Below are 27,480 nucleotides of genomic sequence, written 5' to 3'. Positions count from 1 at the left end.
GCTATATCTGACTGGGATATGGACATGAAAACAAAATTGGTTAAATAGTTAGTAAATCGGTTATATGTCTATTACCATATTTAAACAAGGTAATGTATATATTTAATTAATAGGAATCAATTAGTTACTGAAAGGACTTATATTAAAGTTATATAAATAAATATTTAGTTAGTTTTTTTTTTTTTTTTTTTTTCGAAGGTGGCAAAACCTATCAAACTCAGGTGTCAAACCAACAGTGAGGACAGCCATCTCTGGCTGCTATCCGCGAATGTCGGTTTGACTCATCACCGTTATCAAGAAAAACCACGCCACCTGTAATAACCCGCTGGTGGTCCGTAAGGGAGCAGGCTTTCAGTCCTGCCAGATGCCTCTGGGTCTTGGGCCGTTAACCTGTTTCCTTACGTCCGAGGAAGATGAGCTCTTAGCCAAGCAGAAGCAGTTTTACGGCATACTCCAGGCCGATTTAGTTAGTTAATTGAAAGTTAGTTTAATATCAATTATTATATATAAAATAAGTAATGTATTTAATCAATATAAATCAAAAGTACTAATATTAAATTTATATAAAAGTTATATAATTAGAGTTATATAATTAAATATTTCATAAATTAATTGTAAGTTAGTTTTAATTATATTTAATTAAAAGGGCTAATATTGAATTTAGATATAATTAAATAGTTAACTGAATGTTAGTTTAATATACAAGGTAATGTATTTAATTAATATGAATCAAAGAGTTGATATTAAATTTATATAAAAGTTATATAATTAAATATTTAATATTATATTAAAATTATATAATTAAATATTTAGTTAATTAATTGTAAGTTAGTTTTAATTTTATTTAATCCAATGGAGCTAATATTAAATATAAATAGTTAATTTTAAGTTAGTATGGTTATATTTATTGCCATAACAATTAATTGTTGTTTAATAGATCTTATTAATAAAACTATTAGCGTAAACTTAAGCCATAAACCTAAAACTATCTAATTAAATATATTAATAAAAATAATAGGAATAATTCATTAAAATGATAGTGAATAATGGAGTCAGGATATGTGGCAAATTTCCCAAAAATGATTAAACCAAAGAGGAGAAAGAAAGTAATTCATTAAAATGATAGTGAATAATGGAGTCAGGATATGTGGCAAATTTCCCAAAAATAATTAAACCAAAGAGGAGAAAGAAAATAGTTGTTTTATATTCGTTAGTTAAAAAAAAATAAAATCTCATCAATATTTCTCATCAATATTTAGGAAAAGAAAATTTTATAAAAGGATTTATATTTCTTAAACAACCAATATTGTTCTTCATATTAAAAAAAATTTATTACTGACGAAATCGGGCTTATGGAAGCTATACATAGAACTTTTTTAGAATTTTTCAACATAGTCATGGGCTTATGGAAGCTGTACATAGAACTTTTTTAGAATTTTTCAACATAGTCATGTCATGCAACTGGTTGGGAAGGTTATCATTAATCTTCTTAATAAACATCATTGACTCTTTAACAGTATTATCTATATTTGAAAGAAGGGACAATATACAATAATTTTTAATTAAAAGAATAAAAAGGTGCAAAAAAAAATTATATTTGAAGATGTTTTATTAGTGATGCCAAGTTAGAATGGTTGATTAATAATTGTTGATTATTATTAATTTAATATTGATTAATATAATTTACAAGGTTTAATTTTAAAAAATAAATATTTATCTTTCAAAAATTCTGAACATCACTTTATTATTAATTTGGAAAACTTAGGTGTTTGAAAATAATTATTTTTCAAACATTTTATTGGACTAACTGGAATGTCCTATTGCAACCTTTACACAAGATAATAGCATGTGTTAGCTGCCTCACATATTTTATGCCATAATTTATGGTGACTTTTTATTCTTAAGCTTTGAAGGAAGTAAATAACATTTCTAGGGTCCCACCATAATTTAACCAAGCCTTTGCATAAAAATGGTAGGAATAACATGTAAATAATTATATTTACCTAAAGCTCTTAGACATATCAATTCATTAGTTCCTCCCAAAGTAAATTATAAAAATTCATTTGTCTATTAACCATTATTAATTTAGCTAATATTGATCAATATAAGTTATAATTTTTTTATGGTTTTTTATAACATCATTTTTAAGTGGAGTGACAAGGACTCAACTACATATAACATTTGTCATCTTCCTCACAATTAAAATTGAGTTTGACCATTAATTAATTTTTTATTTCACTAAAAATTAGATTGCATTCTATAAAATTAGCATTAAAAAAATCATTTTTTTAAATAATTTAGTTTTATTCTTCCTGCATTTGATTAGATATTGTCTTATTACACATTAAAAAATGAGTTGACCCATCATTTATCTTTAATTGACAAAACATTATAATTGACAAAACATTAAATCAAACTTTTATAAAGTGGGCCTTAGAAAGTTTTATTCTATTTTTAATTTTAAAATTATTTGTTTTCAAATTTTGATTAGCCCATAAAATTAGTTGACCCATCATTTATCTTTAATTGACAAAACATTAAATCAAACTTTTATAAAGTGGGTATTAGAAAGTTTTATTCTATTTTTAATTTTAAAATTATTTGTTTTCAAATTTTGATTAGCCCATAAAATTAGAGTGTTATTGGACCATCATTATTTACACCTTTAAATTGGGAAAGGGCTAACGATCTTGCTATCGGGCATTAAATGCCTGCTTAGCTGCAAGTTCGATAGGCCATATAAAACAGACTCGCGGTGCTTTCCGAACACTCCGTCCTCACCAAAAAGTATATGGCTATCAAGCATGCAGCTTAAGGTCTGATAAGGTCGTTAGCCCTTGCCTTCAAATTGTATGGGTTACTCCTCTCATATGTACAACATGTACAGGCAATATAAATATGATGGGACGTATCATAGAAAATTCGGGCTACACGTGTTAACAGAGTGGATATGGATCTCGCGAGGATATGGATCTCGCGAGTCCCGCTTACGGTACTGTGCTAGGAATTTTCTCGTCCTCGTCATCTTAAAAAAATATTTAAATAGTCGTCATTTTATCAAACACATATTTCTCTTTTATTGGATAACTTTTGAATAAATATTTAGAGTAAAATTTCCTATTAACTGATTTGAGGAGGTGGAAGTTAAAAGATATTATTGGTGTGTATGTGTATTTTATTTTATTCATGTATAAGTATCTATTTAATTTTTTTATAATATGCCCACTACTCATTATTATATTTTATAGGTTATTTCGAGAAGTTTAATATTATTATATTTTATAGGTTATTTCGAGAAGTTTAATATTATGATTTATATTTTTTTTAATTAGATTATTGTTTATATTTTATTATAGTCTAATATTAGAATATTATGATTTATAATTTTTTTAATAAGATTATGGTTTATATTTTATTATAGTTTAATATTATAAAATTAAGTTTAGTTTGAATTACTTGGAGAAATTAAAAAAGTATAAGTAATTTTGACATAAATTTTAACTTTTTATCTTTTGATTATTAAAATTAGAGTAACCATATAAATTAGATGGCACACAAACAATATAGACATCAAAATACTTATCTTATAATATATTTAAAAAATTAACTAAATTATAACTTCTTTATTATTAGTATTATTATTATTGATTCTAAAAATGATTAATATATGATTTAAGCATATATGTACATTTTAAAATACATATAATGATATTTTTTCAGTAAGAAAAAAAAGCTATATTATAGTCGTAGAAATTTTTGGTAATACTACATCTGCCAGATATATTTATGAGATAGAGAACCCAACAATGGCCAGTAGGCCATGTTGAGAGGTATCATGATATTTAACACATGAAAATATACCCAAATTTTGGCATGCAAGCTAGCAAATTGATAGATATCCGCTTCAAATCACCAAAAAACAGAATCCATCTCTAGATTATACAAAAATATATAAAGCAACTGTGATGATAATGACTGATATATAAAAAAGAGGGAAATTAAAAGGGTTCATGCTACATACCAGAGATGAGGAGAAAAAGATTATATGTTATGTACCCAGCATATAGAAGTCCTGAATATTGTGCCGAACATCTCCCACTGTTATGGACACCTTCCATAATTCATTTGGTGAAGAAAGGCCTTCTTTGGAGAGAGCATCTGCCTCTTTGTTAAAATTTCTTTCGATATGTTGAATAGAATAGTCCTTACGTGAATTCCAGATAGAGGCTATTCTGTCCAACCACCCCGAAAGATTGATATTTTTGATGAAATGGACAAATTTTACATGGTCAATTATCACCTTGGAATCACCATAAATATGCAGTCCCTGGATGTTTAAAAGTCACTAAGGCTCAAGAGTCCTGCCAAGGCCATAGCCTCTGCTTTATTGTTCGTCCCTTTCCCACCGTGCCAAGAGATGTCAATATGCTGGTCCTCGTATGGAATAATAAGAACCCCACAAGCACAAAATTCGTTCATTGTTGCCCCATCAAAATAAGCACGCGGAACATCTGTGGGTTCCATCAAATTCCCTACATGCTTCCTGTAACTGTGATGAATATTTGGGGATCTGTTGGCGGAAAGATGAGATAAGATGGAATCAAGTACATTGGAATAGCTTTCTTTGTTGTTTTGGAACAGTGCTCTATTCCTCCATTTCCAAATAGCCCAAATGGAAATCAGCGGGATTGGTCTCCATTCTGTTTTCATCTTACTCCACCATTGAAAAGCATCCTTTATAGATGGGAAAGAAATCCTATTAAAACCAAAATGATCAGCAAGACACTTCCATATCTTCATATAATAGGGACAGACGAGGAAAATGTGATAATTGTTTTCTTCATTCGATTTGCAGATAGGACAAATTGCTGGCCCGCACCAATTCCTTTTTTGTAAATTATCCCACGTAAGATTCTTGTTGTAGAAAACCAACCAGGGGAATAAAATAATCTTGATAAGGCAATTCAATTTCCAAAAGGCTAAGGGGAAAATGATATCAGGGGGGGTTTGTTTTGTCCATCTGAAGTTGGATGTAAATATATTTTACATTAACTGAATACCGCCCCTTGTACCCATTCCATATTAGTTGATCCACCTCCGCTGATCTGAAAATACCCCTGCTTCTCATAGACCAAATGACCTTATCCCATTGAGGAGTTAGATCAGCATAGAGATCCAACATCTCGGCCGACTTCCATATAGGAATAGAACCCATCCATCTGTCAATGACCTGGTTCCAAAAAAAGATCCCTTTTTGCTGTAAGGTGCAAAGCAACTGGTGAGAAATAGGCAAATCCATTACACCACCCGCTAAGGGATCAAGGCCTATAAGGATCTTTTTCCCCGAATGAAAGTCCCATGCCAAGTTTTTTAGAAAACAAATGCTCAATTTTGTGGAAACTTCTCCATATGGTAGATCCATGGGGAGGTCCAAAAGACCCTTGTCTATACTAGAAAGTTATATCTCCGTTGTCCATATATTTAGCCTTGATGACTTTGCTCCAGATGCTATCCCCAAATACAACCTTCCATAATGATTTGCAGATGAGAGCAATACGAAATAAATTTAGGTCCAAAATACCCTAGCCCCCCAGATTTTTAGGACGAGACAAATTTGAAAGCTTTGTCAGATGGTATCTTCTGTGATCCTTATTCCCCCCCCAAATGAAATTAGCAGTAGTCCTATTAAGATTTTGAATAATTTTAACAAGAATGAAGAAAAGATGGGCCCAATAGACCATTAACTGTACCAGGACAGCTTGCGTTAATATAAATCTCCCAGCCAATGAAAGACTTTTAAATTCCCAGCCCGCTATCCTTTTGAAAAATCTTTCATGAATCCACGACCAATCTGCTGAAGTGCATCCAACCGGTTGAAGATGGAAGCCTAGATATTTCAAGCCCTCATGAAGGGGTTTAGCTTTGATATTAAAGAGGTTGATCAGATATGCAACAATCTCCGAATTAACATCCTTCATATAAAAAGACAAAATACATATAATGATGTAGATTAATCCCACTTGACATGAAGATTCCTAATCTATATATAGACTTTGGTACAATACCATGGCTTTTTAATAATACATGCTCTAAAATCCTTAACTCATGTTCATATGATATATGTTTTTTTAATTAACCAATTTTATTAAAAAGGAAGAAAAGGCTTATCTACTTTTTGAATACCACATGCTCAAGAAACCTATAGCTCATTTCATATGAAATTTATTTAATTAATTAAATTTAAAGGGAAAAATGGTCATAACTATTTGGAGATAAATCTTAAATATCTTAAATTTTTTATTTTACATATTAAATATTTTTAAATTTGAATTGTTAAATTTGTCTTCAATATTTTTGACAAAATATGTGGTAAAAGATGCCATAAAACGACCGTTTCATTTAGTATTTGCTGTGTCTCTTCGATTGTCTTTGCGAACCAACTCTTGGTGAACCAGTGGTGAACTCAGTGCGAACCTACTTAGATCTTTCACGCTTTGCAACTTCAACAAATGGCTTCCTCGCCTAACGATCGTCTGGCGTCCCTTTGATCCTTTGGTGAACCCCTGATGAACTTCCTGTGAACTTCGAATGAAGATTGCAAGACAACTACTACCACAGCAGACAATTAAAAATGCGTAGAGGTATTCAAATGCGAAATGGTGTACTCATATTATTTCAGGAACAGAGATGGATTACAGAGAGAAATCTTTATCAGAGATTGACTATCGTTGCGTTTATCAGACTTTATGTTCTCCTCAGAGGAACAAGCAATACCGAAGGCTACATGGCAACTGATAGACTCTGCCTCAGATTATACATACACAACTCCTATACAGACTTGACTGATTTCTAATAGATCTAGCCACTTTGGGTTCTTACCAGTGCTGAGCACACTGATACGCAGGCTTCTCAGATCTCTAAGACTCTCTAAGACTCTAAAACACTCTAACTCCGAATGCCCGAAGAATGAGCCTTACCCTCAATTTATAATAAATGAGAGGGGACAAACATTCCTGTAGAGCCTCAAACAGCTAGATGGAATCATTGCCTTCGGGTAACACCGAGGTGACATCTGCACAAAGATTCCAGTCCGGAAAATTAAATCTTACAGAAAATATGTTTTCTATACTTGTTTACAAAGTGGATGCTTTCTTGTGATAAATCCCACGAGAAATTATTAGATGAAAGTTACAATGTGGATGTTTTTTGTACAGCAAAGCCCATGGGAAAAGCTGGCCACAATTAAGTCCTTGTGACTAGACATCATAATTACACTATGGATGCTTTTACGAATAAACCCATGAGAACCGTCGGAATACTTTGATTTCTGGGAATCTATCTCTTTTATACATTAATTTGTCCCAAGCTTAGTAAAAATTCTCCGGACAATCATACGTTTTCCCAATATTATTTGGTGTTTAATCTTGGTTAAGATTAACCACTCATAATGACCACTGATATATTCTTTTAAGGAATTATTTATATCATGGAATGGTGTCCATTCTCCAACGGTCATTTCTTTAATAGTTTTATATGGAGTATGAAATCATTCTACAATATTTTGTTCAAAGCATATGTCGCAATGCTTTCTGCGATAGTTTTCATGATAAATTGGGTCCATGACTATTCCGTTGATCCCATAATCAACCCACCAATGTTGAAACCAATCATCTTGCTGGTTTCTTTGGAAAGATGCAATCGTACTAAACTTAAGTTTAGTATAATGCATCTCTTCTTTGTCGTCTATATTAAGAAAATTCCACCACAGCTTTTTATATCCTGCAAAATCATAAACAGTGTCAGAAAAAATAATCTTTGGATCTCCTTTTGGCCATGTGGCGGCATTGTGGGTAGGCCAAGACCATGATAAATTTCTGGTACAATGTATGCAAAAATATTTTTCATATATTCCACTACGGGCTCCTCCATGGTACCAGATGCCAGATATATCATGGAAATCTTGCTGTAAAGCTACTTCTGCAAATCTGCTTCTCTTTTTGCATGTTCATATATCATATCATGTATCCATCTGCTACCTTTTGGATACACTTTTCTTGGGTACAAGATGCTGGATATCTATATGCGGCTGTAAATTGGCATCTAGTACTTTTGTGTTTCTTAGTTGCCAAGTGGGTTTCCAATTTTTCTTGTATTCCTCCCAATCTTGGTTGTCAGAAATAGTCCGAAGGACTTCTTGCTTTTGGGCCTGGTCCCATTCAGTGACTATAACCATAATGTGATCCTGGGGCTGGATGTACTCTCTGCTGAGAAAGTCTGGAAGACTATTCTATTATCCTTTAATGTGTTCAACCAGAAAGTCGAAATTGGCAAAGAGTGCTTGCCATCTGGAAAACTTTGCTTCTCCAGGCTTTTTGATGTCTTTTGTTAAAACTTTATGAAGTGTTGAAGCATCAGTTCTGACTAAGAACTATTTGTTTATCAAATAGACATCAAATTTGCTGATGCAATTCCACGCAGCTTTAACTTCTTTCTCTATTGTGGAATAGTTCTGCTTAGTTGGGTTCCAAGCCCCAGATGCATACTGAACAACTTGTTCAGTGTCATCTACCCTTTGTTTTAAGATTCCTCCCCATCCAATGTTACTTGCATCTATTTCAACAATTTAAATGCCTGATCATCTGCAACATATAGTATGGGAAGAGATTTTACCTTTGCTTTAATATTTTGGACAGCTTTGGTATGAGCTTCTGTCCATTCTGGAGGATTTTTCTTGAGCCTCTTGTTCAACAAACTCCTTTCACTGGCACAATCTTGGTAAAAATTGCTGACACAATTTAAGAATCCCAAGAATCTTTGCAATTGATTCTTGTCTGTAATAATATCAGGGAATTTGTCAGCAAATTCCGGAGCATGTTTTTGTAGAGATATTTGGCCATTGGAAATAGTATGGCCAAGAAACTTGATAGTAGTCTGGCAGACTTCTATCTTCTTTTTGCTCAAAACAAGACCATTATGTTTCGCCAATTGTTTGAATGTATAAACATGTTTGAAATGGTCCTGAATGTTCTTTGAAAAGATGAGAACATCATCAATATATACTATAAGCCAATCAAAATATGGCTTGAAAATCTTGTCCATTACCTTTTGAAATTTTGATGGAGCATTCTTTAACCCAAAAGGCATGACATTCCACTCGTTGTGGCCTGCTGGAATGCTGAAAGCAGTTTTAAACTTGTCTTTTTCTACGATGGCAACTTGCCAGAAACCTGCTTTCAAATCAAACTTAGAAAAAATCTTAGCTCCAGCAATCCTGCTGATTAAATCTCCTTTATGAGGAATAGGATATGTATCATCAGCAAGAACAGAGTTCAGAGGTTTGAAGTTTATTACCAGTCCGGGTATGCCTCTGATTTGTTTGGCCCTTTTGTTCAAATAGAATCCATAACAATTCCAAGGACTGTTGGATTCTCTGATGAGCTTTCTATCCAAAAGTTGTTTGATCTCTTTTTCACAGAGATCTCTGTATTCTTTGTTCATGGGGATGGCTCTGCTTTTGCAAGGCTTACCTGTGTAGCCTTCTTTGTATGGAAGCTCAACTGTATGCTGCTTTCTATGCCAAAATGCATTTGGCTCTTCAGAACAGCATTCATCTTCGATCTGCTTCTTCAATTCCTCAATTTTCCTTTTTACTTGAGGATTTTTTAATTGATCTTCCACTTTGAGTGTGCATTTCAGATCCTTTAGATCTGTCAATCTGGCTTCTGCTTTGTCCAAATTTTGGACAGTCTGCACCATTGTAGAAACTTGAGGATTCGAGATATATGGTAACTCGACCCTTTTTGTCATTCCTGTGGAAGTAGGAACAGATATGAAATAACCAACTTTATTACCTTTTAATCTTGTTGACCCATGGGGTTCAACAACTGCTAGGAATATGTTTCCTAGGATGCAGTCTACTGGAATATCTGCAACTGCAAATTTTAGATTAATGCAATGATGCTCAAAACAGATGGAAGCTTTGGGAACTTCATAACTAAGTGTCTTCTTGCCTAGTCCCACGACCTTTCTTTCTGTAGAGATCCAATATTTTGCTGGTATGACTTTTTTGTTCAGAATGTTCACATCAGCCCCTGAATCAAGGAGTGCTGTGAGTTCAAACATCTCTCCTTTAATGCAAATGTTTATTTTGACATGATGCTGCTAGTAGGAGATAGCTAGTAGCCTCATTTCTTGGAATCCATATACTGGATCCTTTTTCCCTTAAACAATCTCAACATTTGAATTTCTGGAATGTTCTGTAGTATTCCAGTGATGAGATTCTTCTTATGCTTCTGTAACTCTTTTTCCTTACTTAATTTCAGAAATCTGGGTCTTCAGAGTAGAAATTTCATATTTGATATAATGAATTTCTCTACTCACTTCCCCTAAGGTGAGGGAACGCACCTTATCATGCTTCTCTTGATGTTTCTGGAAAGATCTAGTATTTTGTTCAAAAGAAGCATCAATAAACAATGGCTTCTTACCTGAGTTTCTGGAAGAGTTGGATCTTAGCTGATCCATAGATGCTTCAGTGAATCGGTTCTTCATTTCACCGTCTTTCATTGCTCTGATTTAAGATAATATTTTTATCTCATCTTCTTCAATTGCGGCCATTAGAATTTCTTCTTTCTGAGGTTTGAAGAATGTTTCCTCAGAGCTTGAATCACTATATGACTCTGAATCATAGTCATAGTGCATCTGACAGGCGCATTCTTCAGATTCGCCGTAGGAATAGGATGTGTCTTCTGAATCTGAATTTCCTCGTATATGTGCCTGTAGCTCATCCTGAGATGATGAATCAGAATAATCAAAAGATGATTCTTCAAGTTGTTGTTGCTTCAAATGATCTCTGATTACTACATTTTGACATCATTCTGTTATGTGAGAACGAGATCCACATTTCTTACATTTGATTTGTCCTTGTCCTTCTTGCTTGACCTGTTTTCCTCTCTGGACAACAACTTGGGATTTCTTTCCCCTGTTATGTTTAGATTCTTCTCCCTTTGGACATCTTGAGGAAGTATGTACAGTTTTTCCACACAGCCAATAAGTGAGGTTGTTCCATTTCTCCTGTTTTGAAGTGTGGAGATGGATGTCAGAAGGTTTATAATAATGTGTTCTGGGCACATACCTGTAATAACCTTTTCTGACCTTGGAGGATTGGCCTTTAGATCGCTGAAGAGGCTTCTTACGATCTTTATAGCTTTTGAATTTCTGGTTATATTCTTTCTTAGCTCCTTTTTTTGCTTTCCTCCATTTGACCAAGGGGTCGTCGATTGTAAGTCCATATCTGCTATAGATGGACTTCTTATCTGAGAATTTTGAAAGCTTTTCCAAAAATTTATCTTTACGAACCAACTCTTGGTTCAAATATGAGAATTAGTTCATACCTATCAAATTTTAATAGTTAAACTAAACCACAGTAACTATGCAACCTTGTTATATAATAATTTGATTCAATTAATGCAATTTACTTTTAAATAAATTACTCTGTATTATTTTTTTGAGTTAATTTCCGGATAACCCACAATATACTACTCTATATTAATTATATATATTAATTCATTTATCCGTAATTTCCATCCATCCATCCTCATGTTGTCAAATCAAAACAAAATATGAATATAAGTGGTGTTTGCTCAGTCCATCATTTAAATGAATTGCGCCTATCACAAATTTAGAATTTTAATGCGCGTTGAATAGATAAACAGAGGATAAATGTCCACCCATTTCAAAGTTATACATCACAATGGCCTCAAATAGAATGAGAAGTGATACCTAAATGAGGGTGTTAATTTTAATGCGCGTTGAATAGATGAACAGAGGATAAATGTCCACCCATTTCGAAGTTATACATCACAATGGCCTCAAATACAATGAGAAGTGATACCTAAATGAAGGTATTAATGTTCCCCTTGAAGGTCAACTGCATCGGGTCATGGGACGTCATATTTGTAGGAGCAATGTTCACGTATAATATATGTATATGATATTCTTAAAATAAGATAATTATTAGTGTATGAAGAGTTGGTTAAACATAGAGAGTCAGTTAACTGAATGATCGAGTGTTGAGTCAAGTCATAGTGTGGTTGTATGTCAAGATATTTTAGGCAAGTCGCTATTTGGAAAAGGATAAATACTCTTCACCAGGTTCATTGTAAGTATCATCATTTGTGTGATCAATAGAAGCGCAGTAGCTCGTGTTTTATGTGTGAATTATTTGTGCTTTATCTCCTCCGCCTTTCCAACAAATTCGTATCAGAGAATAGTGTGTTTCATCAAAAGAGCAAGCATATCAATACTAAATATCGCTTTATTAGAGATCTTGTGAGCAATGAAGAAGTTTACTTGAAGCCTTGTAAATCTAGTGATCAATTGCCCATATATTTACTAAGTCATTAGCACTATGTGTTTGAGTTTCATAGAAGAAACTTGAGTGTTATAATCCTATGTGAGACATAGACCAGTGGGCATGTTTGAGTTGTCATGAGTCATGTTTTAGTTTAGGGGTGGTAATTAAGGGGGAGTGTTGTCATGAGTCATGTTTTAGTTTAGCGGTGGTAATTAAGGGGGAGTGTTAAAATAAGATAATTGCTCTTTCATGAGGAGTTGGTTAAACATAGAGAGTGAGTTAAATAGAGAGTCAGTTAACTGAGTGATCCAGTGGTTGAGTGTTGTGTCAAGTTGAGTTAAGTGATAGACGACTTTTAGTGTGTGGTTGCATGTCAAAATATTTTACCCAAGTCGCTAATTGGAAAATGATAAATACCTTTCACCTAGTTCATTGTAAGTATCATGTTTTGTGTGATCAATAAAAGAGCAACAACTTGTATTTTATGTGTGAATTATTTGTGCTTTATCTCCTCCCTCTTTCCAACAAATTTTACATTTTTATCACTTTTGCTTTTTGCTCAGCGAGTTGCTGAGTGAAACTGCAAATAAGTATGTCACGAATAGGATGATTATTAGTATGCACGATCCAATGGAGCAGTTAGTGATGAAGGTCGCTGGGGTTCTAGGCTTCAACCTAGGCTTCCGGTGAACAGACGGAGACGGAGGCCCCACCGAAAATAATTTTCTGCATAAACAAGATAAGGGTTATCTGTCGTAAACGGAAAAAAAATGGAAAACATACTGTGTCAATTTCTGCTTGGTTGGGACTTGGAACTTATTTAAACAATCTCGATTCCCAACTCAATTAAAGAAAACCTAATTTATTTAAACAAATCCCAATTCCTGCTTTAAGGTGAGCGTGTGCTATATCGGGCAGGGACAATTCCTCCAATAATATCCACGCTTTGTAGTATTTAGTAGTCTGGAATGTGATGACTGATTACTTACTGATTACTTATACATCAAGCACTGGCAAGAGCTAACGGGTTTGCTATTGGGCATTAAATGTCCGATTACATGTGTTTCGGATAGTTTTTTATCACACACGCTATTATTTTTATTTATCTATCACTGCGCGTGGTGTTATAAAAAGTTATCAAAAAGGCATGTAACCGGGCATTTAATGCCCCTGGCAAGCCCGTTAGCTCTTGCCTCAATCACTTCCGCCCAACTTGAATATTGAGTCGGTCGCAGTAATATACAGTCTTAATCAGCAGTTAATGTTTTGTTGGGGTAGGTATTTGTTGGCTTCGTCCATAAATTTGGCATTCTCGTTCTCGCTGAATATTGAGTCGGTCGCAGTAATATACAGTCTTAATCAGCAGTTAATGTTTTGTTGGGGTAGGTATTTGTTGGCTTCGTCCATAAATTTGGCATTCTCGTTCTCGTTTTCCCCTCATGGTTTATGAGATTTTCCGTGTATCGTTTTTCTGGTGTATAGGATTTTTTTATAGAGATATGTGGTAAATTAAAGATTAATGATTAGTTTTCTATTAAATAAATATATTATTCAAACTAAAAGCACAAAGATTAACAATAATACTGACAATAAAGATGGTAACTAGGCTATATTTTAAAGCTATAATATTTTTTAATTATAACTTAATATAAACTATAGAAAAAATCTTTATGTATTTATTGTTACTAAATTTAACATTATTTAAACTAGCTGCTAACACTGTTATAATAGTGACAGGTTAATAATAGTAAAGCTAGGGAAATGATACTTGAAATCACGTAGTCAAACTAATTGATTCGATAACTTCGTGCGAAGATTACAGACACTTGTAATTTGTCATTTACATGCTTTGACTTATAAAATTAAGACACTGGCTGCAATTTCTTGACGATTACCATGTGGCCTTCACAATCCCACGTCGAGAACTACATATAACTAAAAACTACAGAAATTTGATTTGCTCTTCAAACGGAAAGATTCTGGGTGGGGTTTTATCACTGGTTCGAGGAATGCACAAATTCCGAAATGCGTTTCAACATTAATGTGGCATTATCAGATTCCAGACTGTACAGATGAAACACGTGGATTTCACCCTCCACCATAACTAGGTCTACATTTTTACCTGCCTTTTTTAACGATTCGTAATACAGAATACCCCGATCTCGCAGCAGATCCTTCCCTGCCACAAATACCAGCGTTCGAGGATACACCAGAGTGGACAGAGCGGGAGAACGGGGTCCAACTGGGTTGCAAAAAGGGTGGTCTCTGTCCGCTCCCACCGGCAGAGAGATACTCCATATCGCATCGACGGCCTTTTTAAAACCCTCCACCAGCGGCCCCGGCCCCATTTTGCACCCAATTGTTTCTTCTCCGCCAAAGAAAGGGTGAACCAGAATGGCTCCTTGTAGGCTCAGACGATCCCAATTCCTTCCATTGGCGCGGATGCCCAGCTGGTGCACGATGTTGGCTCCAGCACTGTCACCTGTCAAGAAAACCTTGCTGAAGTCTGCGTGGGAAGCAAGCCACGGATCCACGGACGCCGCCTCCAGTGCCATTGCTTGACGATCGAGCCATTCAAGGACACCGAAACAGTCGTCATAAGCCACAGGGAGGCGATGCTCTGGAGTTCTCCTGTAATTCACCGACACGCATATCACCTTGGCCTCTGTAGCCGTTTTATTCATATAGCTGTGAGTATGTGCTTTGGCAGCTGATCCGATGCAGAAACCCCCTCCGTGAACGTACACAAGCAGCGGGACCCTTTCATTTCCATCCCCGGCCACCAGGCGAGGGAGATACAGACGAACGAAGACGCCTGTTTCAGGATCGATGACCACGTCTTTGGATGCCACTCCATGCAAATCAAGAGATTCGAGCTCTGGAGAAGGGGGAACCGTATTCTCATCGGCCAAGCGTTCAACCGTTCCATTTTCGTAGACTCTGACAAAGCTGGGGATCTCCACTATGATCGCTGAGGATTCCATTGATATGGTATTAGCGGTGTTATCGATCGCTGAGCTGAAACTTAGCCAAACCAAATGTGTGGCCACAATATGCAGCGGTAAGATTGCAGATAAAGCTCTCGATAATATTTTTATGTTGTTCACTGTACTCATCTAGATGATCACATTATAGACAAACATGTCGAAAGTCAACCAATCATACCCATCACACAACGAGAATATGCCCCCACCCGACTCGAATATTTTAAAATATGGCCAACAACTCTAATATTTTAATGCCATGTTCTATTATATTTTAATGCCGTGTTCTATTAAAACCATGCAACAAACAACTCTAATATTTTAATGGCATCTTCTATTATATTTTAATGCGGTGTTCTATTAAATTCATGGAACAACTCCCGTCCGTGCCGTTGGGTAGATGGTAATTAAAACGCCACAGATTCGAAGTATTTTTTCATTTTTCTGGATTTCAGAAACTGTCTGTAATTTTGTAAGAGATTTTTCGGCGAAAATCACATAGAATTTCATTTGTCGATGTGTTTCGAACCAACTAGTGTGGTTCATCGTCAGGGCAAGTTGAAGAAACAGATCCAGCATAGCAAGTTAAATAGTTTGAGCAGAGCCTCCAAGGGCTAACTTGAATAAATATAAAATAATTTTACTTAAAAGAATTATTATAAGTTAATTAGTTATATAAAGGGTATTATAATGTCAGAATAAAATAAAATAATATCAAAAGGATGCTAGGTTAGTTAGAAAAATATTTAAAAAGTATAAGTTGATTAGAATTTAATTGGAAAATTAGTTATGTAAAAGACCTTATAATAAAATAAATATATAAAACTAATTGTAAAGGGGAATATTTAAAAGAAAGTTAGTACCAAAGGATCTATAAGTTAAAAGAAAAAAAATAAAATAAAAAAAATAATAATAATAATAAAAATAAAAATAAAATAAAATAAAATAATAATAATAAATAAATAAAAATAAAACAAAAATAAAGATAAAAATAAAGCCATTGCAACCAAGGTTCACCATTTTGAACGGGCTGGCTTGCAGGTTTCAAGATTGAAGACAGATCTAACTTTCTTGCTATGCTGGATCTGTTTCTTCAACTTGCCCTGACGATGAACCACACTAGTTGGTTCGAAATGCGTCGACAAATGATATTCCATGTGATTTTCGCCGAAAAATCTCTCACAAACTTGATATGAATCACAAAAACTTGAACTCTATAACTATAATTTTATCACAGAAACTTTGTATTTTAGGATTGATGTGATGTGATTCAAAGGGTTTTGCCTTCGTCCCTCCAAATTTTTCAAATTTGCAATTTGAATTATCCATTATTGAGATTGCAATTTTTTTATTCAAATAAAACAGGAAAATTGACTTTTCCATCTGCCCCTCCCCAAGCACTACGTTTTATTTAATTTGCGCAATTATACCGAAAATGAAAATTGACTTTTTGATCTACCCCTCACCAAACACTTATATTCACATTTATATCGATTTTCATGGATACACGCCCCGTGTCTCACCCAATCCTCAAATTGACTTTCAATCCATTAGTCACCAAACACCAAACACTTCAGCCAGACACGATAATATATGTGCTTTGTTTAAATATTATTATTATCGTGTGTTTTACGGATGAAGCATGCGGACGAGGTGACCAGAAATGCGACAAAGATGAAAGGAAGCAAGTTGTATTGACGTGAATCTTGGAATAAATGGTAGTTAGCATTCTCAGATTCGTTGGTGGCTCATCTCACACCATTACGCTGACGGGTACGTTTGTGGGGCCTGCTCCGGCAGGGATTCGTCTGCCGAAACAGAATATTCGGTGTCACAGAAAAATCGTCCACAGGCAAGGTCGAACGATCGAATCCTCAAGACATAATTATTCTCTGGAATCAATCAAGAATATTGTAGTTTCGTCCTCTCATCTAAGAGATTCTTGAAGAAGTTTTTTTGTTTTTTTTCTTCCGTTCAGTGTGAAAAAATGATAGGAATTTACATTAACAAAATCACAAGTATATAAACTACACTGGAAACATCTTTTTTGTGCATTTATCTAAATGATCAACATATAATTTATTCATGAATAAGATAAAGCAGTGTTTTTATGTTCCAGTGTCAATAAAATTAAAAGCCAAATCTGTAACACTACAAAATATTTTACGGAAACCATATATATAAATAAAATTACAAATATTAGTTTAATATGTATGAATTTGAGAACTGTTATGTTATCATTAATGGAGCCTTGGTAATTTATTGTTGATTGATTTGATTATATTGAATGCGATACGAGGATTAAGGTTCACGTCGGGTTGCATTTACTCTTCACATGGCATCTGAGAGGTTTTTTTTGTCCTTGACCTGACCTATGTTAATTGCTCCCTGCTCTCGGTTGCATGTAGCATGATCTAGACATGTCTTGCTGCATGTCTCTCGAAGAGGAAAGGGTTTACCTACAACACTTGGCTCAATCTGCTGCAATTCGTTTATGGAGGGCGATCCGACGGTGGGGAAAGGTTCGGGTGTTACCATCTACCCAAAACTCCCATGCCTAGCCGACGGTGGTTTCATTTGGGCTTCTCCTTGTTGCAACTCTACAACTCCGTTGGCCCTTGGTGGCTTCAGGTTGATTCATACCCTTTTTTGATGCGCGTAATGGAGGTTTTCAGCATAGTCACACCATCAGGTAGCGTAAATCCCTTGTCACTATTAGACTTCAGTTTGCTAAGCTATGGTGGTTGTATTTTTTACTCAAGCGTTTCATATAGCTTGGTGTCTAACTGGCTACTCCCATCGTCCAAAGATGGCATTAAAGTTTTCGGATTGCATGGCCGGTGGCCAGAACTCAAATCGACTTCTGGAAGGTGATCCGACTTTTGTCTCAATTCTTATTCATTTACTTCTAAAGTTTACTAGCAGTTTTTATTCCAGGGTTCACTGACCAGTGCCTCTTGCAGGAAACACAGGAGGGTTTTCATCTAGCGAAGTTCGTCAATTTTAGGTATGAACCCCACTTTCTAGGCATTGCTTGAGCCTCTGGTTATTAACAGATTTTGACTTGGATAAATTTCTGAGACTGTTGTTCTTGTTCGCAGGTACCCTACGCATCACATTGCAGCTGGTTTGCTTATCCGGGTGGTCTCAACAATGTTACTCATATCTCTTTTAAGGGCTTATGAACTTTCGTTTCTGTTACAGGTTGGAAATTCCCTTCTGGTTCATTAAATGGTTAATGGTCATCTGGTAAATGCACTGTGTAAGAATTTGTTTGACAGGCCGCGGCCTTATGCCGGAATTGCTGAGCCATACTTTTGTTTGAGTATCAATGTATTTTGGTTGTGTTAGTTCTGGCACAAGGCGCTACATATATTTTTGCATCGCTTGTTCTAAGTTTTGATCGTTGTTTAGTGAAATGTATTTCTTTGAAAGACAATCAACGGTTAATTATGTTTAAATGATTCAAGAGTTTAGTTGTTTTAAGATCATGAGATCTTCAGGCCAAAAAGCCAATATTGTTACTTTATGATTGATTCAGGTCTTTAGAATTTACTGTTGTTTTATGGTTATGAGGTTTTCAGGTCGAAGAGCCAATACTGTTACTTTTTGGTTGATTTAAGCTTTTAGAAGTTACAGTCCTCTGTTTGACTTGAAGAACTTTATTTGAGTTCAATCCTTCGTTATCTTTTTATAAAGAAAGCACTTTCCTGTAATGGTATATTTTTACTGATTCCCTCTATCATCATAATGACTAGTAAAGGTTATTTATATTTTCCTTTTTAAAAGTAAAAGCAAAATGATGGGGTAATGATCTCTAGTTAAGCGGAAAAATACTGGCCTTCTGCACCTTATTGCTTCTATTCATTCAGAAGTCTGTACCTACTATCATAAAAGTCTATTCTTATAAATTCAAGAGTTTGTGTATCTATATAATGCGGTAAAATACTAGACCATGCAATACTTAACTGTAATCTTTCACTATCAGTTCTGTTGAATGTAGACATTTCAATTCTGTGCACTACCTATATGCATTTTCATGCAATTTTTCTCTTGAAGTAATTCTATCAAATTAATTATTATTTCTTTGCATTCTACCAGCAATTTCTAGATATAGACTTGAATTACTTATATGTTAAAAGGACTTGTAATAATAAAACTCTGTGCATGTCTGGATAGTCTCACCTCCCAACTACGAGTCTTGCGATTACGTCCAGACTCTCCCCCAAGCACTTCCTTCTTGTCACAGTTGAAATAAGTCCAGCTACGATCGGGTACCTTGGGCCTCAGGACTCGCCATCCAGCCTCAAGTCCTGTACTGCGCAGATTGTTCTGGACCATTTTTCCCACTGGTCTATTTCACCCAACTCAAGGAATCATCCCTTATCTGGACTTCTTCCCATCTCTATATTCCCTTTCCCCAGGAACAAATGAGTAACTGTTTTCTTTTTAACTGTTTCTTTTAACTTGTTTCAAACATTTTGTTTTAAAAATACCTTAACTTCTAATTTACCCATTAGTTAGGTAACAAAAGAAATATCTAGGCCTTCAAGCCTGAGTCATTTATCACTTTAACATTATAAAGTAATAAAATTAATGCAGTAAAAGGTAAAATGAAACTTAGTAACCACAATAATTGTTTATGCAGCTTGGGGTGTTACATCTCCCCCCCATAAGAGGAACACCGTCCCTGGTGTTCTTTTTAATTTAAGAAAATAAAGCCGAATAAGCTCCCGCATGAATACCTCTTCTTTCCAGGTGGCCTCATCCGGGCCAAAGTGCTTCCACTACACTTTAACTTGGGTGATGGCTCGATTCTGCAAGGTGGTTTCTCTCCGATCGAGAATACGAAGAGGTTCTGCCAGAAATTCTCCTTCCGGTTTGACCTACACATAAACAATCCACAGTCACCACTTCCTCAAAATAATTTGTCAAAAGTTATGTATTCTACTTAACTGATTACGTGAATATTTTCCCAGCTAATTATATGTTGAGGGTTGTACACATATTTTTTTAGCAATGAAACATGGAAAACATTGTGGACCCAGATATGGCTTGGTAATGCGAGCTTGTACGCTACAGGTCCAATCCATTCCAAGATTTGGAAGGGTCCATAGTACCGGGGTGCTAACTTGGCACAACCCCTCCATTGTAAGGAACTTTTTTGGGGCTTTACTCTTAGGTATACATGATCCCCTATCTGAAATTCTTGGTATGTCCTCTTTTTATCTGCGTACATCTTCTGCCTGTCTTGGGCCGCCTTTAGATTTTTTCGGACCTTCTTAACCATCTCTTCCATTTCTACAAGCATGTCAGGACCCAAAGCTAGTTTATTGACTGGGCTATTCCAATCTATGGGCACCTTCTCCCATATAACACCTCGAAGGGGCTCATGCCCAGTGACTCATGATGTCCATTATTATAAGCAAATTCCACTAGGTGGAGATAGTCTTCCCACTTATGTGGCTGTTGCATCACAAACATATGTAACATGTCCTCTAGCACTTGATTCACTCATTCAGTTTGTCTGTCAATTTGAGGATGGTAAGCCATACTAAATTTGATCTAGGTACCCAATCCTAAAAGAGAGTTTTCCAGAATGTGGATGTAAATTTTACATCCCTATCAGAAATTACCACCCTGGGTATTTCGTGTAGATGAAAAATTTCCCTCATAAATATGTCTGCAATTTCCATAGTTTTGTAAGTGGATTTCATAGGTATAAAGTGAGCGGTTTTTCTCAATTTGTCCACCACCACCATAATTGAGTTGTGCTGCTTTTTGGTACGAGGTAAGCCGGTGATGAAGTCCAGAGATATGGTCTCCCATTTCCACTCCGGGATGGGCAATGGTTGTAACAAACTAGCGGGATGTTGATGTTCCACCTTTACCAACTGACATTCCAAACATTTGGACAAGTACTCAGTGACATATTTCCTTAACCCGAGCCAAAAATAACCTTTCTTGATGGTTGAAAACAGCTTTTGGTACCCTGGGTGGCCAGCACATGGTTTCCTGTGGAACTCATCCAATATCAATTGTTTAACAGAATTTTGGTTAGGAACATATATTATGTTTTTGAAGGTGAGGAGTTGATCTGAATTTATTTCAAAATCTGATATTTCCCTTTTCAACTGAGCTTCCCTTGCCTGTTGCCAAAGGAAAGTGTACTCTAGGTCCTTGATGGAGTCTTCCTTTATAATTTTAGGGATATTTGAGCATACCTGACTGATATGGACCTCATAAATACAATGTAATTTCCTGCTCAATGCGTCGGCCACTCGATTCTCCTTCCCTTTTCAATGTTTCATTTCGAAATCGAACTCACTCAAAAATGTTGTCCATCTTGCTTGCTAAATATTTAAGCTAGACTGGTTAAAGAAATCAGTAAGGTTGTTATGATCTGTTAATGGCATAAATTTTTTCCCCAACAGGTAGTGTCACCACATTTTAAGTGCATGCACTACTGTTGTTAATTGAAGATCGTAAACAGAATATCGCTGCTCACATTCCTTCAATTTCTGTGATTCGTAAGCAATAACTTTTCCTTCTTGTGTCAGCACTCCGCCAACACCTTCTTTACTAACATCTATGCAAACCACGGAAGACTTTTCTAGATCTTCTACCTTTAACATGGGTGCAGTGGTAAGTAGGTATTTTAGTCTTTCAAAGCTTTACTAATATTCAGCTATCCATCGGAAAATACATCCCCTTTTCTGTAATGAAGTCATTGGAAGAGTAATTTTTGAAAATCCTTCGATGAACCGATGGTAGTACCCAACCAAACCCAGGAATGACTTGATATCTACAACATTCTTTGGAACGGTCCATTGCATATTGGCTTTTATCTTTTCTGGGTCCACTACTATTCCCTCTGTTGATATAACATGACCCAAGTACTGAATCCGCACACTTGCTATATTTAACATATAATTGATTTTCCCATAGAGTTTGAAATATTATCCTCATATGTTGTTCATTCTCCTCCTAATTCTTGGAGTATATTAAAATTTCATCGATAAAAATCAATACAAATTTATCAAGATAGCGCTGGAAAATATCATGCATCAAACTCATAAACATGGTTGGGGCGTTTGTAAGGCCAAACGACAACACCACGAACTCGTAATGACCATAACGAGTTTGGAATGCAGTTTTGCAAATGTTTTCCTCTTTTATCCTTATTTGGTGGTAGCTGGACCTTAAATCGATCTTTGAGAATACTTTGGCTCCTTGCACTTGATCAAATAGATCGTCAATACGTGGCAAGGGATATTTATTCTTGATGGTTAGTTTATTTAACTGACGATAATCGATGCATAATCTCAGAGTTCCATCTTTCTTTCGTATGAACAATACAGGGGCTCCCCAAGGGGACACGTTGGGGTGGATGTATTTCTTGTCCAGGAGTTCTTGAAGCTACATTTTAAGTTCTGTTAACTCAGGTATGCTCATGTGATAAGGGGGCCTAGATACAAGGGCTACCCCCAGAATTAGTTCGATGGTGAAATCAATATCACGCTTGGGTGGTAATCAAGGAATCGATTAAGGAAATACATCAACAAATTCCTGAATAACAAGAATATTTTCCAAGGTGTGATAAGGGGGCCTAGATACAAGGGCTACCCCCGGAATTAGTTCGATGGTGAAATCAATATCACGCTTGGGTGGTAATCCAGGAATGGATTCAGGAAATACATCAGCAAATTCCTGAATAACAAGAATATTTTCCAAGGAGGTCATTTTATTTTTAGAATTCGTAAATCCCACCTGGACAACATATATCTGACAACCTTTCCTAATACATTTTCCTAGCTGACTAGCAGTGATGGTACGCAACTTGGTATTTGTCTTGATTCCTTGAAGTTCCTTCCTTTGACCTGACTCAGTGATAAAACTGATAGTTTTCTGCTTGCAATCAACTAGGGACCAACATTTTTCCAACCAATCCATCCCTATTAAAATGTCGTATGAACCCAAAGGGAGTATATTAAGGTCAACATAAATGGGTTGACCTGAAATTGTTACATCAGCAAATTCCTGAATAACAAGAATATTTTCCAAGGAAGTCATTTTATTTTTAGAATTCGTAAATCCCACCCGGACAACATATATCTGACAAACTTTCCTAATACATTTTCCTAGCTGACTAACAGTGATGGTACGCAGCTTGGTATTTGTCTTGATTCCTTGAAGTTCCTTCCTTTGACTTGACTCAGTGATAAAACTGATAGTTTTCTGCTTGCAATCAACTAGGGACCAACATTTTTCCAACCAATCCATCCTTATTAAAATTTCGTATGAACCCAAAGGGAGTATATTAAGGTCAACATAAATGGGTTGACCTGAAATTGTTATGGGACAATGTTTTGTTTTTGCAATTACCCTTCTTTTTTCCCTAGTGGCTAGTTGAACTAACCATGGCTTTGGAAACTTACTGCTCTGTAGTTGACAACTTTCTACAACCTTAGGAATAACATAGCTTAGGCTAGCACCGAGATCAAACAAAACAGAGATAGGTTGCTTAGCAATCATACCTTCACATTCAATCATGGTGGGCTAGTATTTTTCTTGATGGTCATCCAGAGTAGCATTAATTCTGGGCATGCTCCTCGCCACTTCTCCAACCGTGGAAGCTTCTTGCATGTTTGATAGTTGTTCCGTCCTTGCTTTATGCGGACAATTTTTGTAATAGTGGGGTTCTCTGCATCCCCAGCATTGCAAAGGCGGTTTTGACTGTTGGTCGTTAACAGATTTATTAACTCCTTCTGACTGTCTATTTTCAGAATATGCAGCTTTGGTTTGGTTTCTAGCTAGAAATCTACTGAGAGGTTTTTGCTGTATATTTCTGCCATTAGTAAATTTTGTTTGTCTGTTTGGGATTAGCTTCCTTCCCTTCCTGTTCAATCCCCCCTTAGGTCCCTCATTTTTCTGTCTCATTTTCTAGTAGCAGATGCAGGATTTTTGCACCGCATCATCCATGGTTCTTGGGTAATCAAACTCGAGCTTCTCCTTCATGAAATTGGGTAGGCTACTAATGAAACATTGAATTTTGGCCTTTTCTTCTTGCATATAAGGCACATAACGTAGTAAGGAGGTGAATCATTTCACATATTCGTCCATGGTTAAGGTTCCCAATCTTAACTCGTGAAATTCCTTTGCTTTTTCGTCATAATAACATTCAATTAGATAGTTATCCTTGAAATGCTTTTGAAATTCTTTCCATGTAACTTGTTCTTCATCAATTTTTCTCACCGTTTTGATTTCTTCCCACCAAAGGGTAGCCTTACCTTGTAATTGATAAACTACCAAACGTGCCTTCAGTTTATCAGTGTAATCATAAATCTGAAAGTATTTGTTCATGTCAATTAACCAAGCTTCCGCTGCCTCTTCAAATTCCCCTTCAAAGAGGGACGGTTTAATCTTTTTAAATTCTCCTTGTAACTTAGATTTTTGTCTTTTTGTCTTGCGTTGGTCGGAGACATTGTCTGAATGTCCTTCTTCGTCTTCCCCATGTTTTTCAGCTGACTCAACATTCTCTTCTCCATGCTGAGCTATTGGGGTTTTCTCTCTATCTTCAGCACTAGGGTCTGGATCTCGTTGGTTCTGTCGATTGGATAAACTTCTAAGAATTCTTTCATGTTCTAGTCGTAGTTGTTCATTGTCTATTCTTAAATTTGTCATCTCAACACGCAGTTATTGAACGGTTTCAAGTAGAACAACATTAGCTTGGCGAGATTCCTCTCCTAGCTATATCCAAATATCAGGGTTGGCGTTCACATACATTGTCTCTAGTGGGTCTGGTGGTCCTGGGCTCCTCTGTATTCTGACCCATTTTTTTGTTGATGAGGGTCTTTGTGTTCACGGGCACACTTACTTAGTCATTTTGATTAATGCCACATTTATTCATATATACGTAATTCCCAAAGAGTCAATGTATGAACCCGAGCTCTGATACCATATGTAACACTACAAAACATTTTACGGAAACCATATATATAAATAAAATTACAAATATCAGTTTAATATGTATGAATTTGACAACTATTATGTTATCGTTAATGGTGCCTTGGTAATTTATTCTTGATTGATTTGATTATATTCAATGCGATATGGGGATTATGGTTCACGTTGGGTCGCATTTACTCTTCACATGGCATCCAAGAGCTTTTACTATCCCTCACCTAACCTTTGTTAATTTCTCCCTATTTTCGGTTCCATGCCATGATCTTGACATGTCTTGCTGCATGTATCCGACAGAGGAAAGGGTTTACCTACGACACTTGGCTCGATCTTCTCCCATTGGTTTCTGGAGGGCAATCCGATGGTGTGGAAATGTTCAGGTGTTACCATCTACCCAAAACTCCTGTGCCCAGCTGAGGGTGGTTTCATTTGGGCTTCTCCTTGTTGCAACTCTGCAACTCCATTGGCCCTTGGTGACTTCATATTGATTCATACCCTTTTCTGTTGCGTGTAATGGAGGTTTTTACCTTCATCGGTCAACTGTGCACCTGGTGGAAGTGGAATATTTGGATCTCCTCGGAAATTTGTGCCTGCATATTCCCAATCATCGATCATGATTAGATGCTAACACAACCATCCAAAAAATGTCAGAGGGAATGCCATCTACTTTCCGCCTCCATGTCGAGGCATCATCTCACCCCATCTGAGTAATCATGGATCTCTAGTGCATCCACTTCTATCCACTGATAACGAAACAATGGCACACATTCCAAGAAGAACATCACCAAAATGTATCTGAACGCAAATTGTTTTAGACTCCCTAACTTACACTTGGTAAGTTGGTGCATCATGAATACCAACAAACCCTCACTCTAATTGAAGACCGTGGGATTTAAACACTTGATTGCGTACTAGAAATGAGACGTTGTTGCCTCATGCAATGCTTGAGTCCTAGCTATTCGGGCCATAGTATGCAGGATTTTTCGTAGTGGGAGATTTTTTATGGTCTTTATATTGATCTTCCCACTTTGGGTCTTTTTAGTCCTTGGACATTGCCTTGCAATCAACATATCCATGCTCTCTCTTCCAGTGCACGAACCTAACAACTGAACCCGTTGTCCCTTTCTAGATAATCCAATAATGAAATAACTGTTTGCAACATCTATTTCTATTTCTTGGTCCCCAATCATGAATAGTTGGCGATCCACATCCCACCAACTAATTAAATGTTGCAATAACTCGGGTTGGGATCTAATCCCAGGAATCCTGAAGAACTTGAGAAACCCACATGCTCATAGGGCATCAATACAATCTTGATCCTGAGCTGCTTGATGGTCTTAAGATTCATGTCCTCTTTCTTTCCATTCAACCACCATTTTGGACTGATTATCATGTGGAAAATCAATTAAACAACATTTCATGAGCTTCTGTTGGCTTATAGGGGCCTGACCCAGGTTCAAAGTGGACTTGGGTTTTAAGCCCCAAAACATGCCTTACGAGGGATTCCATGCCCAATAGGCCCCCAACACAAACATCGTGACTCACCCTCGAGTCACTTTTTCGGTGCGAAGATCTTTGCGTAGAGTCCCTCCAACTGTTCTCAAACAACGACAAGGTTAGCAACACACTAAGTTGTTGCTTGTTGGATCTGTTGCATACGTTCTTCTGGGACCTCTGTGTCAGAAGTTCTTCTCTGCATCAGTGCGTGCATCCCCCTGCATGTGTACAAGCTTGCCTTCAATTTCTACTATGATGGTGAAGGCCTCGTCAATCCAAGGCTGAACGCACGCCTTCAGGACTGCTTCCTTGTGTCATGCCGCATCCACCTTCTCGTTTAGCGCTTTAGCCTATTGCATTTGCACGAGCCTCTGAGTGAGGGCCACCGTCTACGTAGTTCCTCTAACGCTGTCATACTGATGTTAGATTTCTCGCGCCTCTATCTCTAAGCGCTGGATGTTGGGGTCCTCCTGCAGATTCATGAGGACCTCAAATGATTCTTCCAACATGCTGGTGCAGTCTTGCACTGCACTGCCAATTTTCTCTAGTATCGATGTGATAGCGCTAGCGCGCTGTTCTCTGACTTCTGGGGGGGTGGGCGGCTGCACCTTTAACCGTAGCTCGACGATCTGAAGGTTTAGCTCCAGCTAAACCTTTGTCATTTCTTCCCTCGCCTCGCGTACC

General features: G+C 36.3%; 1 long non-coding RNA gene and 1 pseudogene across 1 annotated transcript; one reads left to right on the top strand and one right to left on the bottom strand.

Moving 5' to 3' along the window:
- Positions 1 to 14,346: 14,346 nt before the first annotated feature.
- Positions 14,347 to 15,336, bottom strand: LOC149239550 (tuliposide A-converting enzyme 1, chloroplastic pseudogene; annotated as a pseudogene).
- A 2,360-nt stretch (positions 15,337 to 17,696) lies between these two features.
- LOC149239549 (uncharacterized) lies at positions 17,697 to 18,717 on the top strand. Its single transcript, XR_016245455.1, has 3 exons — positions 17,697 to 18,028; positions 18,111 to 18,343; positions 18,438 to 18,717. It is a non-coding gene; the product is annotated as an uncharacterized LOC149239549 (long non-coding RNA).
- Positions 18,718 to 27,480: the final 8,763 nt, after the last annotated feature.

Source organism: Pinus tabuliformis, chromosome 8, assembly GCF_031772625.1.
Source record: "Pinus tabuliformis cultivar Carrire ecotype Pingquan chromosome 8, CPIR1, whole genome shotgun sequence".
Classification (NCBI taxonomy): domain Eukaryota; kingdom Viridiplantae; phylum Streptophyta; class Pinopsida; order Pinales; family Pinaceae; genus Pinus; species Pinus tabuliformis.
The sequence above is the reverse complement of the archived record's forward strand: the minus strand, read 5'-3'. Positions and strand labels throughout refer to the sequence as shown.